Below are 13327 nucleotides of genomic sequence, written 5' to 3'. Positions count from 1 at the left end.
TCTCCCCTGCAGAGGTTGTAGCTGCAGGATTACACCTCAGGCGTGTATGCCAGGCCTGAGCTGTGCCTGGAGGGGGCAAGGTGAAGTTGGAGGAAGAGGAAGCTCTCTGCACACTCACCGGACCTGGGCTAGGCCTGGGTCTGGGGGCTCCTGGAACTCGGCAGAAAATCCTACTCAGCGGGCGGTGTGGGGGAAGCACTGCGGAGTGGTGGGGGCGGCCCAAGGGGCTGGGAGAGGGTCTGGCCCACTCTGCGCCTGGGCTGGGACTGTTCCCGCCAGCGCAGGGTAGCAGGAAGCTCTCCGCACACTCACCGGACCTGGGCTAGGACTGGGTCTGGGGGCTCCTGGGACTGGGCAGAAAATCCTACTCAGCGGCGGGGTGGGGGAAGCACTGCGGAGTGGTGGGGGGCGGCCCAAGGGGCTGGGAGAGGGTCCGGCCCACTCTGCGCCTGGTCTGGGACTGGTCCCGCCGGCGCAGGGTAGCAGGAAGCTCCCTTCCATATGTTTCTGCATTTGATTCTTTAGTGCAGATATTATTAATTCAGGGATTTCTTTTTTTATTTCTGATCTGAATTCCTCTATAACTTTCTGCAGCTGTTTCTTTATATCAGAAGCCATTGATTCATTGCTTTCAGCTGTGTGATTCCCAATTTGTTCTGTGTTAGTGTCCTCTGCACTTGTTACAGGTGCGCTTGGGTTCTGAGGTTGCATTTTAAACCTTCTTGTCATTTTGTGTAGCATCGTCTTCTGACCTTTGTTGTTTTTATAACCTTAGCAGGTACTGAAGTTCAGTTACAGATCTCCCTTGGGCTAGGACTGGTTCTGGGAAATCATGGAAAGCAGCATAAATTACTATTCAGTGATATGGTGGGGGAGGTGCTGCAGAGTGGTGCGCAGCATCCCAAGGGGGTGAAAGAGGATCTTACCCACGCTCCCCTTGGCTGGGACTAGTAATTGGTCCCAGAGGTACAGTTTAGCAGGAAGCTCTCCCACACTTACTGGGCCTGGGCTAGGGCTGGGTCTGTGGGTTCCCGGAACGCGGCAGAAATTCCTACTGTGTGGATGGGGTTGAGGATGTGCTGTGGAGTGGTGGGGGGCATTCCATGGGGTTGGCAAAGGTTCTTCCCCACACTGCGCCTGGGCTGGGACCAGTAATAGGTCCCACAGTTGCAGGGTAGCTGGAAGCTCTCTCACACACTCACCGGGCCTGGGCTAGTACTGGTTCTGGCGGTTCCCAGATTGTGGGGTGGGGGAGGTGCTTCGTAGTGGTGGTGGGCATCCCAAGGGGGTGGAGGAGGTCTCACCCATGCTGTGCCTGGGCTGGTACCTGTAGTAGATCCTGCTGGTGCAGTGTAGCTGGAAGCTCTTCCACACACTCACCGGGCCTTGGCTAGGACTAGGTCTGGGGTTTCTCAGAACGTGACAGAATTTCCTACTCAGCGGGCGGGGTAGGGGAGGTGCTGAGGAGTGGTGGGGTGCATCCCAAGGGAGTGTAAGAGGGTCTCACCCATGTTGCGCCTGTGCTGGGATCAGTAGTAGGTCCTCCCAGAGCAGGGTAGTGGGAAGCTCTCCCACACACTCACTGGGCCTGGGCTAGGACTGGGTCCCTAGATTATCATTTCTGATAATTTTCTCATTAAGTTCTCTTTGAGTATTCTGTTCATAGTTACTTTTACACATTTTTATTAGTATGTGTTTATAGTACACAGTGTGTGCTTCCATTGTGGGGAAGTGGCGCATGTGCAAAATACATTTTAATTCTTTTTTCATCCTTTTTCCCTCCCTTCTTCCATCCCCTCCATCTATTTTTCAAACCATTTTTATTTTGATCCATGTCTGCAGTATATAATGTGTACATTTCTTGTGTGGAGTTGGTACATGCACATAACATATCTTAATTTTCATCCCTTTTCTTCCCTCCCATCCTATCTCTTGATTCCCTTCCTCTCTGAGAAAGGTCTATTTCTGATTCACTTAATCCTATGGTCTCAGGGTATATCAGTTGTCCTACAAATGACTCAGATTTATCTTTCTTTATTGTATCAAGGAGGGTTTGGAAGGTACATGGTGGAATAGGATTAATACTGTACTTGCGGGTTGATGGACAATTGAAAATCTTGCCTGGAAAATGAATGGATGGATGGAAATGCAGCTTTATCTTTTTGAATAAACTTTTTGCCATGAACCAGGGGAAGTGACAGCTGGGCTTGGGGAAATAATGAGTTTGGCTCATAAATCTCTAAAATTCACTTTCTCTAGTGGCTTCCCACAAAGATAATAACAAGCTTTGAGGGCTTACCTCTTATAAGTTAATTTGAGTTATTATAACATAGTGAATGTCTCTGGCTATTACTTTATATGAATGGAGATACTTGATGAATAGGTAGATATCAGAACCAATGAAATAAATTCAAAGGCTCTGAAATATGTAATTGAACCCTTGTATTAAGGGTGTTAAATAATTAATAATGTCTCAAGTTCTTTCTTTGAGATAGGCATTCCATATATATATATATATATATATATATATATATACAGCTTTGTCATAAATGGAAATGAAATGTTGGTAAAGCACAAATCTTCACGATCTGCAGGGCCAGGGCTGCCTTTCAATGAGCTACTTTTTTCTCTGATTGTTGTTCCTCTGTTAATTATTTGTATTATATCTTCATATTCTAAAATTTAATATCTCAAGTAGAGTGAATGTAGTAATTATATTGCAAAATATATTATTTTTGTTACCATTTAACAAAAATCTTGAAATGATATTTAATACCTCACAGTTCATTGGTCAGCATCAAGGTAGGCTCAGCTGAGTTTTTTTCTGAAAAAAACTTTCTGAAATCAGGATGTCAGCCAATATTCAGTCCTACTTCAAGGACCTGTAGAAGAATTCATTTCCACACTCATTCAGGTTTTTGTCAGAGCTTTGTTTCTTGTGGCTTTTGGAACAGAATGATTGCTTACTAATCATTTGTTAAAGTTGCTTTCAGCTCCTAGATACTATTTGTAAGCCTTTCGTATATGTCTCCTGAACATCTTTAATGGCAAGGATGATGTGGTGAATCTTTCTCATGCTTTTAATCTTTCTACAACCAGAGAAAACCATTTTCAGGACCATATAATTACATTAAGCCTATTGATATAATGTCTCTATTTTAATGTCTAATGTACAACATAACATAATTAGTTTTTCTATGCATTAGAACATGGAATGATTACATAGCTTATAATAGAATATACCATGATTGCATTTCTTCCCTACATTAGAGAGAAGAAAATACTCAAGGAGGCACGAGGGTTATTTAAAAATTCTGTCTATGCAGTGAAGGTCAAAAGTCATTAATAGACCTTTTACCTAGATGATGTCATAACCTACCTATCCTCTGCATCTCTTTCTCACCAGAAAGAACTAATACATTTACCAAAGGAGAGATGTTAACTTTATAGAGAAGAATGTTATTTGTAAATGTAATTCTATTTTGACATAGGCTTGACTTTTCATAATAATATCAGGATGGAAAGTATTGCCAGACACCAAATCCGAGGAAGTCAGAAAATCTATATTCATTTATCACACCTATGAATTGAGAGCGACCTCCTGCAAGCCAGTTACATGTTCTTCTCCTTGCTCAAAGAGCCAACTTGTTTTTTACATTTTCAATAAGGTTCAAAAAATAACTTGGGTAGTAAGAAATTAGGGGAATCAGTTGTATATTTGTGAGGAATAAGTTTGTGTTGGATTAGGAAGTATGAAATATAAGCTTTTTTTTTTTTGCTTAGAAATGTCATTAAATAAAGCACTCTATGGTTTTGTTTAAAGTGCTACTTTGGAATTTGGAGTCACTGTGGTGAATTTTCTTTATTTGAAATAAGAAAGCATCCAGTTGTTTTCCTCCCTGGTTTTGCAAAGTTCATTGTCTTTCTGTTTGTAAACAAAGCTCTCATGTTAAATTCCTAGTGGAGTTTTCTATCATATATATACATATACATATATATATATATATATATATATATATTCTTTTTTTTTTCAGAACCAGGGATTGAACTCAGGTCCTTATGACTGCCAGGGAAGTACTTATTCCACTGAGCCATCTCCCTGGCCCCTAGAAAAATATTTTTGCTACAATAAATAATTTCTGCTTTTGCTTGTCAGGAAATGTGTGTTTGACATGATAATGTCAAATTCACTACTCACATTCTATAATGTACTCACATATTTTACAGTGCATAAACCCCTCTATTTCATCTACATATAGAATTTTTTAAAATTGCAGAGTATTTAAGGAATCTCCTGTACTTTCAGAAAGAAGCTTGATATGAACTTTTGAAATGATATTTTTTAAAATCTAGAGAGTGCTTACAGCTCTTTGTAAGTTAATGAGAACAGTCATTTTTGTCTCTCCCTCCCTCCCTACAACCCTAAACAAGGTGCAGTGTTCCTTGTGAACCAATTATAAAGCTACCTGTGTTGCATGGTATTTTAAAGGAGCCATTTTTACATCAGTACTCAGGTTTGTAGGGGAGCTTCATGAAGGAAAGTATAAGAAATAATTTTTGGGTTAATAAAAGTAAATTTCAATCAATTCTTTATTCACAGTTACTTATAACTTCCTTTCCATTGACAAGATGGAGAATTGAAATCTGTTTTATTCCCCCCATAGTTGGGAAGCAGATTAAGTGAAACTTCAATTTTAGATTTATTTTGTTTCACAGATAGGCTCTCTATTTCCCTTTTAAATAACTTCCTCCTCACAGTATCCCTTAGACTTCTTTCCTACTGTGCTGTGCTTGATAGGGTAGTAAAATTCAGCAGATTACTTTTCTTCAACTTTTACTTACTTAGAAATGCATTTTTGCAGGAAAATTTTAAGGCCAAAAAGTATGTTTGTTTTTTACATTTTCAATAAGGTTCAAAAAATAACTTGGATAGTAAGAAATTAAGGGAAGCAATTTGTGATGAATAAGTTTGTGTTGGATTAGCAAGTATGAAAAATAAGCTCCTTTTGACCTAGAAATGTAATTAAAATATTGACAAGCACTCTACAGTTTTATTTAAAGTGCTACTTTGGAATTTTGAAAAACAATGGCAGACTGACCTTCTAATGGATGATAGGGGGCAATTTGATTATTGACTTTGTTGGTTCAATTATACTTTTTTTTTCTAAAAGAAGGGGGTTGTGCAATATTCATGGCAACTTAAATCACAGGGGAGAATGCAAATAGTATCTTCAATAATCTCATGTCATTTTTTAAAAAATGAAAGATGATGTTATTAAACCTTACCAGCATCTTTTTTTCAAAGACTTGGTTAGTGCTCAATAATTTTGGGCTATTTCCATAAACTAATTCCAAGAACAATAAGAAATTTGTCATTGGAAACAGTGGTCCAAAAGAATGTGTCAGAATACCTATCATGGTGTTTCCTAAGGAAATTCTTATACACCTGAATAATGGAGACTTCAGTATAAATATTATTTAATTTGTTGGGACTATTTGTAAGACCTATTTTGTGCATTTTAAGATATGTTGTTAAAACATTAAGATATGTTACTATGTGAGTGATAGGATTTAGTGGTACAAATTTTTGTCATTTTTCTAATATTGTGCATGTAATATTTATACCTGACCACACAGCAAATGAGAAACACACTAAAGATCTCTCACTTTGTAAAGTCTGCATCAAAATCCATGGAAATTCAATGGGCAGCTGTATACCTGCCTCTGACTGGTCTTATGTTGTAGCTCTGTGAGTTGTGCAAAAAGGACAAAAGGTGGTTCTTGATGTTGACTTAAAATGTTAAAAGGAAGGATAAACACTTTTAAATTTTTCTTGCATTAAACCTAGGCATTTATTTTTCCCCATGTGAAGATTTTCTTTTAAAATTTCTGGCTTTCTAAGACCATTAAACTCAAATCTGAATTGTCATTAAAATGTTGATTTCATATATAATGACAGCTCACCTAGAGATATACTAGGATGAATGTTATCAGAGAAATAACTATAATTCAGAATACTTTTAGTTGCACCATACAAAAACTCCAACTAAAGTGAGAAAAAAGTAGAGAACAAAGATAGCACAGGAGAAGCCAACAGCAAATCACAGCTTCTCTGGGACCTGGAATTGAGTCACTTGGAAAACAACCACTTATTAAGGAATAAAAGAAAGAGAACTTCCAGGAAGCAAGAAAAAGTCAACAGAAGACAACCCAGAGAAAAGACCAAAGAAGTGGGAACCACTAACCCCAGGTCACAGGATGTGACTTGATGCCATAAACACAAGCTGAAGCGGGTCAGCAGCCCCAATGGGAAACAAAGAAATGACAGTGCTAGTCACAGGGAAAACCAGTTACTGTAAAGTTCGTCTTAACCATCCAGCAGAAAAGTATAAAAATGAAATACAAGAAATAAAGCCATCTTGTTATGTTGAGCTGCAGGGGACTCAGGTCAACAACTTCTGACATTACCAGTCAAGTGGAAGACCCAATACTATTATGGACTACTGGACTATTTTGGAATATTTTGCTGAGTTCACACACCTATAATATTTAAATGATGGGGGCTGGGGCGATAGCTCAGTAGAATAAGTGCTTGCCTAGCAAGCAGAAGGTCCTGAGTTCAATCCCTGGTACCACCACCAAAAAAAAAAAAAAAAGTGCAGATAACTCTTCTCTTAAGCCTTCAAACAACTCAAATGCTAATACAAAAAGATTTCTTATTTTGGGCCAGGGAGATGGCTCAGTGGAATAAGCGCTTCCTTGGCAAGCGCAAGGGTCTGAGTTCAATCCCCGGTTCTGCCAAAAATAAAAAAAAATAAAAAAAATATTTAAATGATGGAACTAACCAAAAAAGGAATATAGATGAATGACCATTTTGTATCTGTGTATTCAAAATGGTTAGGATAGATATATAGTTACATTCATTCAAGGAATAGAGGGATTTGTTCTAATAGTGTTTGTAAATAGGATATCATTTCTGCATCTTGTACAACAAACAACCACTAGGAAGGCAGTATGCAATGTGTTAATTATTGGAACTGTCCTACCAATTTGATTTGAAACTGTCTCATTGCTATTTATTTCTCAATAAAATTATTGAAAAAAATAAAGTACTGTGCAGAGTTTTTTTGTCTGAATAATTATTACCAAATGATTTTCTATTATTTAAATTAGTATAGTTACTTTTGATTTTTACCATATGTTACTATCTAGCTTGTGATTAAATTATACTAGTTTTTCTGATTTTTTTTTATTGTTAATGGTGATGTTGTTACTTTTACCTGATACTCTATGTCAGTACCTGGTTTGTTGCTGTGCTGTTTACACTACTGAGGGTTGTTTTCTCCTGTGGGAATGGTGGTAGACCTCAAGCTCCCAGAAGAAGACATAGATGTCCTCATGGATGAAAAAGTAAAAATACAGGAAAGCAATAAATATGAAAACAAAAGGCAAACAACTCCTTCAAATTTCTATAAGTTGTTAGTAACTGAATATAAAGATATAAAAATGGATTAAATGCCAGACAAGCAACCCAATAGAATGATTTACAAGATGATCTGCTGGGAATTTCTTTGTGATCATGATGGTTAGTGACTGTGAGGGACAGAGAGTATGATACATGCACTAAAATGCAACAGGTATGCTGTGGTGAGTATAACAGAAAATCAGATTTAGCAAAGTAATTAAAAAGAGGCATTCCCTGGCCCAACATATAACAAAGCTAAGTACCTCACCTTTACAATTCTGAGGCTGCAAAGGGTAGTGATCTCACCACCTCTTATAATGCTCTCAAGCCATCCTTTCCATTATCTTGTTCTTTCCTGGCAATGGAGATCCTTTCAGCTCTACACCTTCTACAGCTTTATCAAAGTTTCCTTTCTGTCCAGACTCACAACAGTTTAAATCATCCTACTGGGCTCCTTGCTTTTGATTAGCAGCATAAATCTGACTAAAAGCCCCCAACAGCAGCCCTGCTGTGATAGGTTGCTAAATTAGAAATATTATAGAGTCAGACAAAGTCAGGCCCTCAAGGAGACAATATAGAAGACAAAGTGACTGCAACTTTGGAAAAGACACACATTCCCACTGAGGGCCAGACCTCAAGACAAAAGAGTAAACAAATATAGTTACATACTTCCCTAGAGATGAGCATCAGGGATTGATATTCTACACTTGATCTTAGCCAAAAGGCCGAGAAGCGATAGGGGATTGATATTCTAAATAAGTATCAATCACCTTGAGAGTCACTTCGAACTCCTAACAGGAAGAGACCCTGTATTCATGCCCGCTTGCCAAGTGACTACTTCCCCTTTTTTTCCTGGCTTTAATCAATTTTACCTGAGCAATGGTGCTTCTAATCTCATTGGTTGACCATAGTTTTGTCCTATCTCATGCCCACCTAATCCAGTTCCCACATTCTCCAATTTAGTCTTGGCTCATGGTTTTACTCTATAAAAATCCTTGGAAGAGACAGCTTCCTGGGATAATCTGCTTCCAGGTCCCTCTCTGTCCCTCTCTCAGACAGGAGCTTTTATCCCCCAATAAGATATTCTGTTTTTAAACTTTATTGTTCCTAAAATTCATTCTTTGGTTTTAGAGAACAGGAACTCTTCCCAGGTACATTTCAGGTTGGAAATTTCACTCCCTTATATCTTTTTTTTTTTTTTTCAGTACTGGGGATTGAACTCAGGCCCTTGTGCTTGCCAGGCAAGCACTTATTCTACTGAGCCATCTCCGCAGTCCCTTTGTTCCCCTATATCAATGCCACTGCTTCAACATTTGACTGGTTTTCTATTTAGGTGATCTTAATAAAAAGATGTTGCATCAGTTTGCTTGGCAATAGAGTCAATAGCTAACCGATTAAATAACTCTGCTTTTTATTTCTTAGATTGGATATATTTTAGTTCCAGTGCTCACTATCCTCTCCTGGGGAACCCCTCAGGCTCACTTCTTTCCTTCTTTTTCTTGATCAGTCTGTATCATTCCTACCAAAAAGCAAAAGGGCTAGCATAAGTGAAACTTTGTTTGTGGATACTAAACCCTTAGGCATCGTGAGAACATTTTCTGGACTGTGAAATCATTTACTGGTGAATATAAAATAGAAATGCATCACATGAAACTATCAATATGTCATGAAGCATTTTCAGAATTCAGGGAACCAAGCATTTCTGCTCTAAGCTGTTTTCCTTCTTGTTTTATCAGCCAGTGATGGTAGCTCAGGGAAAATCTACTGTATATTAGTTTCTATTTTTCAAATCTCCTACTAATCCAATATTGTTAGCTATAAATTTTAAGTCCATTAATTTTAAGTGAAGAAAAGAAATTGATGTAATATTTATTGAACATTTACTCTATGCCAGACACTGTGGTTTTCTTTCTCTCAATATCCCTGTTCCACTGATGAATGAAACAGAGGATCAGAGAGGTAGGTGACATGCCCAGACTCCAGAGTCAGTCTCCTAAACCTGTGAGATTTTCCTTTACATCTGAGTTTTCTCATGCTTTGCCTTAGTAAATATGCTTCAAAATCAATAGGGTGATCATTCTCAAGAAGGATAGAAAAATCATCCAGTTATTGAGCACTCAGATTTTAATGGTAGCATGCTGGGCAGTTTGATCTGCAGCCTATCACAATTGCCATTTTTCAGCCAGGGATATAGCTCAGTGGAATAAATGCCTGCCTGACAAGTGCAGGGTTCTGAGTTCATTCCCTGGTACCACAAAAAAAAAATGCCATTTTTCTAGATGAGAAAACTAAAAATTTGAGAAATCAAGCAGTAATGAAGTGGCTGAAATGAAGGACAAGTAACTCAAGCCAGGCACTTCTGGCCCTTTTTCACTATGCTTTGCAAAAACTGCACCATTAATATGTACAAAACTACCATGTACCATTACTATTGAGAGTGTATTGTTATTTGGATTTTTTTTTTTTTTTTTTTGTGGAACCGGGGATTGAACTCAGGCCCTTGTGCTTGCCAGGGAAGCACTTATTTTACTGAGCCATCTCCCTGGCCACTGGATATTTTTTATAAAACAATAAAATGACTATGGATAGTTAATGACAAGGACATAGAATAGACATATGTAGATTGATAAGCTAAAATATTGTGTCTTTTTTCTTTCTACTCATAAGTGGACTGAGAAAGCAGGTCTTCAGAAAAGTGAGTTAAAAAGTAGTTTTGCCCTCATAGTTAATATATTTAATTATGAATCCTGCTGAAATATATATTTTCATCCCTGCATGATGGTTGATTCTCCACAAGATATCAATATCACATATTTTTTTTTACTGTGAAACTACAATGATGAAGTAATTAGAGAGATCAAGATGATTGAGCAGAAGCAGGCACAACCGCAGTTCACAGCCTCTTTGTGACCTATGGGTGAGACACGTGGACAATGGCAACTCAATAAGGAGCTTGGGAGTCAAGATAGAAGCAATGTGTATGCTAAAAGTCATGGAGAAATAGAGAGGTAACTCGGAGGAAAGAACAACAGATCAGAAGTGCTCACCTAAGGAAAATCCATGTTGCTGCAAGCTGTAAATTTAGAGTGAGTATTTACTCTGAAAGTGACTTCTTTTGCAGCTTTGTAAAATAAATTCACTGTAGTGATTGCAATATCAAGTGGGATGACTGGAAGCTATTGTGACAGGAGGTTTATTGTTTGAGATTGAGCTACTCTGGGATCAGAGTAACTACATTTCAGGGTACCTGGGAACAACCTGGTGCAGTTATATAGTGGGAAGAGCCACAGCAGACAGCCACAGCAAGGAGGAAAACCACTCACAGACCACCTGGGACATAAAACCAACAAGGGGCTCAGGCTGTGGGTGGCCTAAGGGGTAGCAGTACCTTCTTTTGTGGTGAGGAGCAAAGGCTGTCACATGTAGTTCTCTGAGGTGCCTGGTGTGGAAATGCCCAGCCCAGTAGATTGCTGCTCCCTTCTAGTGAAGAAGTCAGGGATCCTGGGCTATTTCCTCCCACCAATGTGTTTGGGAATTATCATTTGTTTTGACATTTTACACATCCTTGAATGCACAGGGTGTATGAGGGCCTCCAGAACAAGTAGGTACTTCACAAGATCACAAGATGCAGTGTGACTTGGGCCCACAGTGCCTTGGGTTGCATAGCATGTTAACAAAAAGTTATTATATAACTCTGAGCCAGACCATACACATCATTGCCTGGACCCACTCAGCAGGAAAGTTGAGACAGGACTCATTGAGAGGACACACAACAGGCCAATCAGCCCTTCATTCCATGTGGTTTCCAGTATGACCCATCCTGGAGAGAGAGAGTTTACCCATCTAGACACAGAAGAATTTTTTGAAATCATATTTTTGTTTTATTTTCATTATGCTTTGATCTTTTCTTCTCTCATTTGTGGATTTTTCCTTGTTAATATTACCTAATTTCACTGACTTTTAAATTTTTAATTGAATGTTTTCCTTTGATTATAGATGATTTACCTTATTGCATAATTTTGCTTTTAAAAAATGATTAATAGTATCAGGATTATGAGCATCTTTGTCTGTGTCTGGCTGATAAAAATATATTCTTTTAGACAAGGCAACTTAATGATCTTATACATTCGTCAGTGGCTTTCTTCCTTAGCAGTGGTAGAAGTACTTCATGGTTATCAGAGTACAGGGAATTTGTTTTTACTTTATATAAATCAAAGCAATATCTATAATATAGGCTTGGGTCAGATCTAGCTTGTAAAGCAAGTCCAGTTTGGAAAGTAAAGAGATGTTAACCACCAACAGTATCATTTATTATTAAAAATTAATAACTAGGTTTCTTATGGTGAGTCTGTAGGTTAGGTGTATCTAAAATGTATCCTTTGTTACTTCCTCTGCCCCGTGATCACCTGTGACCACTTGATCTTAGTTCTGACTTTCATAGCAAGTTTTGTCTAAATGTTCCACAGAGCCTTCAAGTTTGTAATCAACACTGTCAACCTAAAATTCTGTAGGAAGGGCCAGCCAAATAGCTCAGCGGATTAAAGCACCTGCAAGCAGGTGCAGGGGCCAGAGGTCCAATCCCAGGCCTGCCTTGCTGACCCTGCCCTTGGGGCACATGGAGACAGCAATTGAGACTGAGCATGGTGGTGCATGCCTATAATCCTAGCTCTTGGGAGGCTGTAGACAGGTGGATCACTATGAGTCTGATCTGGTAGTGAGACCCTAAACACCCTGTAGACACTTTCCTAAGCTTAGAAAAAAGTCCTTTAAGATTATCGTGACAAGATCTGGACAGGTGCCTTCTTTTGCCACAGAATTGCCAAAAAAAATGCACAAGGAGTTAGTCTATTTTAGCCTTGTGTTTGGTAATATATTCAGGTTGCCCATATCTTGATTTTTCAAGGGTAGCCAGGCAATCTGCAATTGGGTTGCCAGGTTTTCTATGAAGAAAATATAGCATTGTATTTTTCTTTGCTGTTTCTTTGGTCCTCTATGCAACTGTCTTTCATAGAGCAACTGCAGTTTCATCCTTTACATCCTCACTGTTTCTATCATCACCCAATTGTGAGCCATCTGTGAGTCCTGTCTTAGGTATTTCATCAATCTGCTGCATCTCATTTTAGTACTCTTCTATTTTTCCTTTTGTCTTTTTAATGCTTTCCTTGGGGTGTATCATTTTTAAGGGACAGCCTACGGGCTCCAAGATGTTTATGTTTTAATAAGCTTTGAATCCCACCTTGCACTGATTCTCTTCTACATGTCCTCCCACGATGTGGCCTGCAATGGTCTCCTGTTATGTGTGGCAGTAACTTATGGTCATAATTTCATCAGATAGGTTTTGCCAATCTTTTATAGCAATGGTAATTGTTTTAGTCAGGACTAAACCTTCAGTTCTAGTCACCTGAAACAGACTTTCACAAGCTGAGGGGCAGAACCCACGAACTTGTGCCAATGCTGCATGCTACGCCATGCTTTGAAGGCACACTTTTCCCTGCACTTCCTATAGCCAAGGTCCTGTGATGGTCACAGACTTGGAGAGAAGTATCAAGATTTTCCTTCTGAGTACACAGGAAAGCTTTAGGCGTAAGATAGGTAAAGTGGGAGAACCCAGGCAGTACAGGTCTGCTTGACATTTGGGCTGTGGTTGAACCAGACTTGATGCCTGTAGTAGCCAACACCCCCAACAACTGAGATTAAGCCCACATTAACCCCTTTGTTATGTATTAATCTTGATGGATCAAACAACCAGGTGATTCAAGGAGCCCTCAGGAACCCATAAGCTGGTTCCTCTGCCCTCCTGTATTTCCCATGTTAGTCCTGACAGACACAAAGAAGCCAGTTATAGAGCTCTGTGACAGTCAG

At 39.0% G+C, this 13327-nt stretch overlaps 1 pseudogene; it reads right to left on the bottom strand.

The window, feature by feature from the left end:
* Positions 1–8107: 8107 nt before the first annotated feature.
* Positions 8108–8202, bottom strand: LOC111815447 (annotated as a pseudogene).
* Positions 8203–13327: the final 5125 nt, after the last annotated feature.

The sequence above is a fragment of the Octodon degus genome, unplaced genomic scaffold, assembly GCF_000260255.1.
Source record: "Octodon degus isolate 3935 unplaced genomic scaffold, OctDeg1.0 scaffold00016, whole genome shotgun sequence".
NCBI lineage: Eukaryota > Metazoa > Chordata > Mammalia > Rodentia > Octodontidae > Octodon > Octodon degus.
This window is presented reverse-complemented; position numbering and strand designations above follow the sequence as displayed.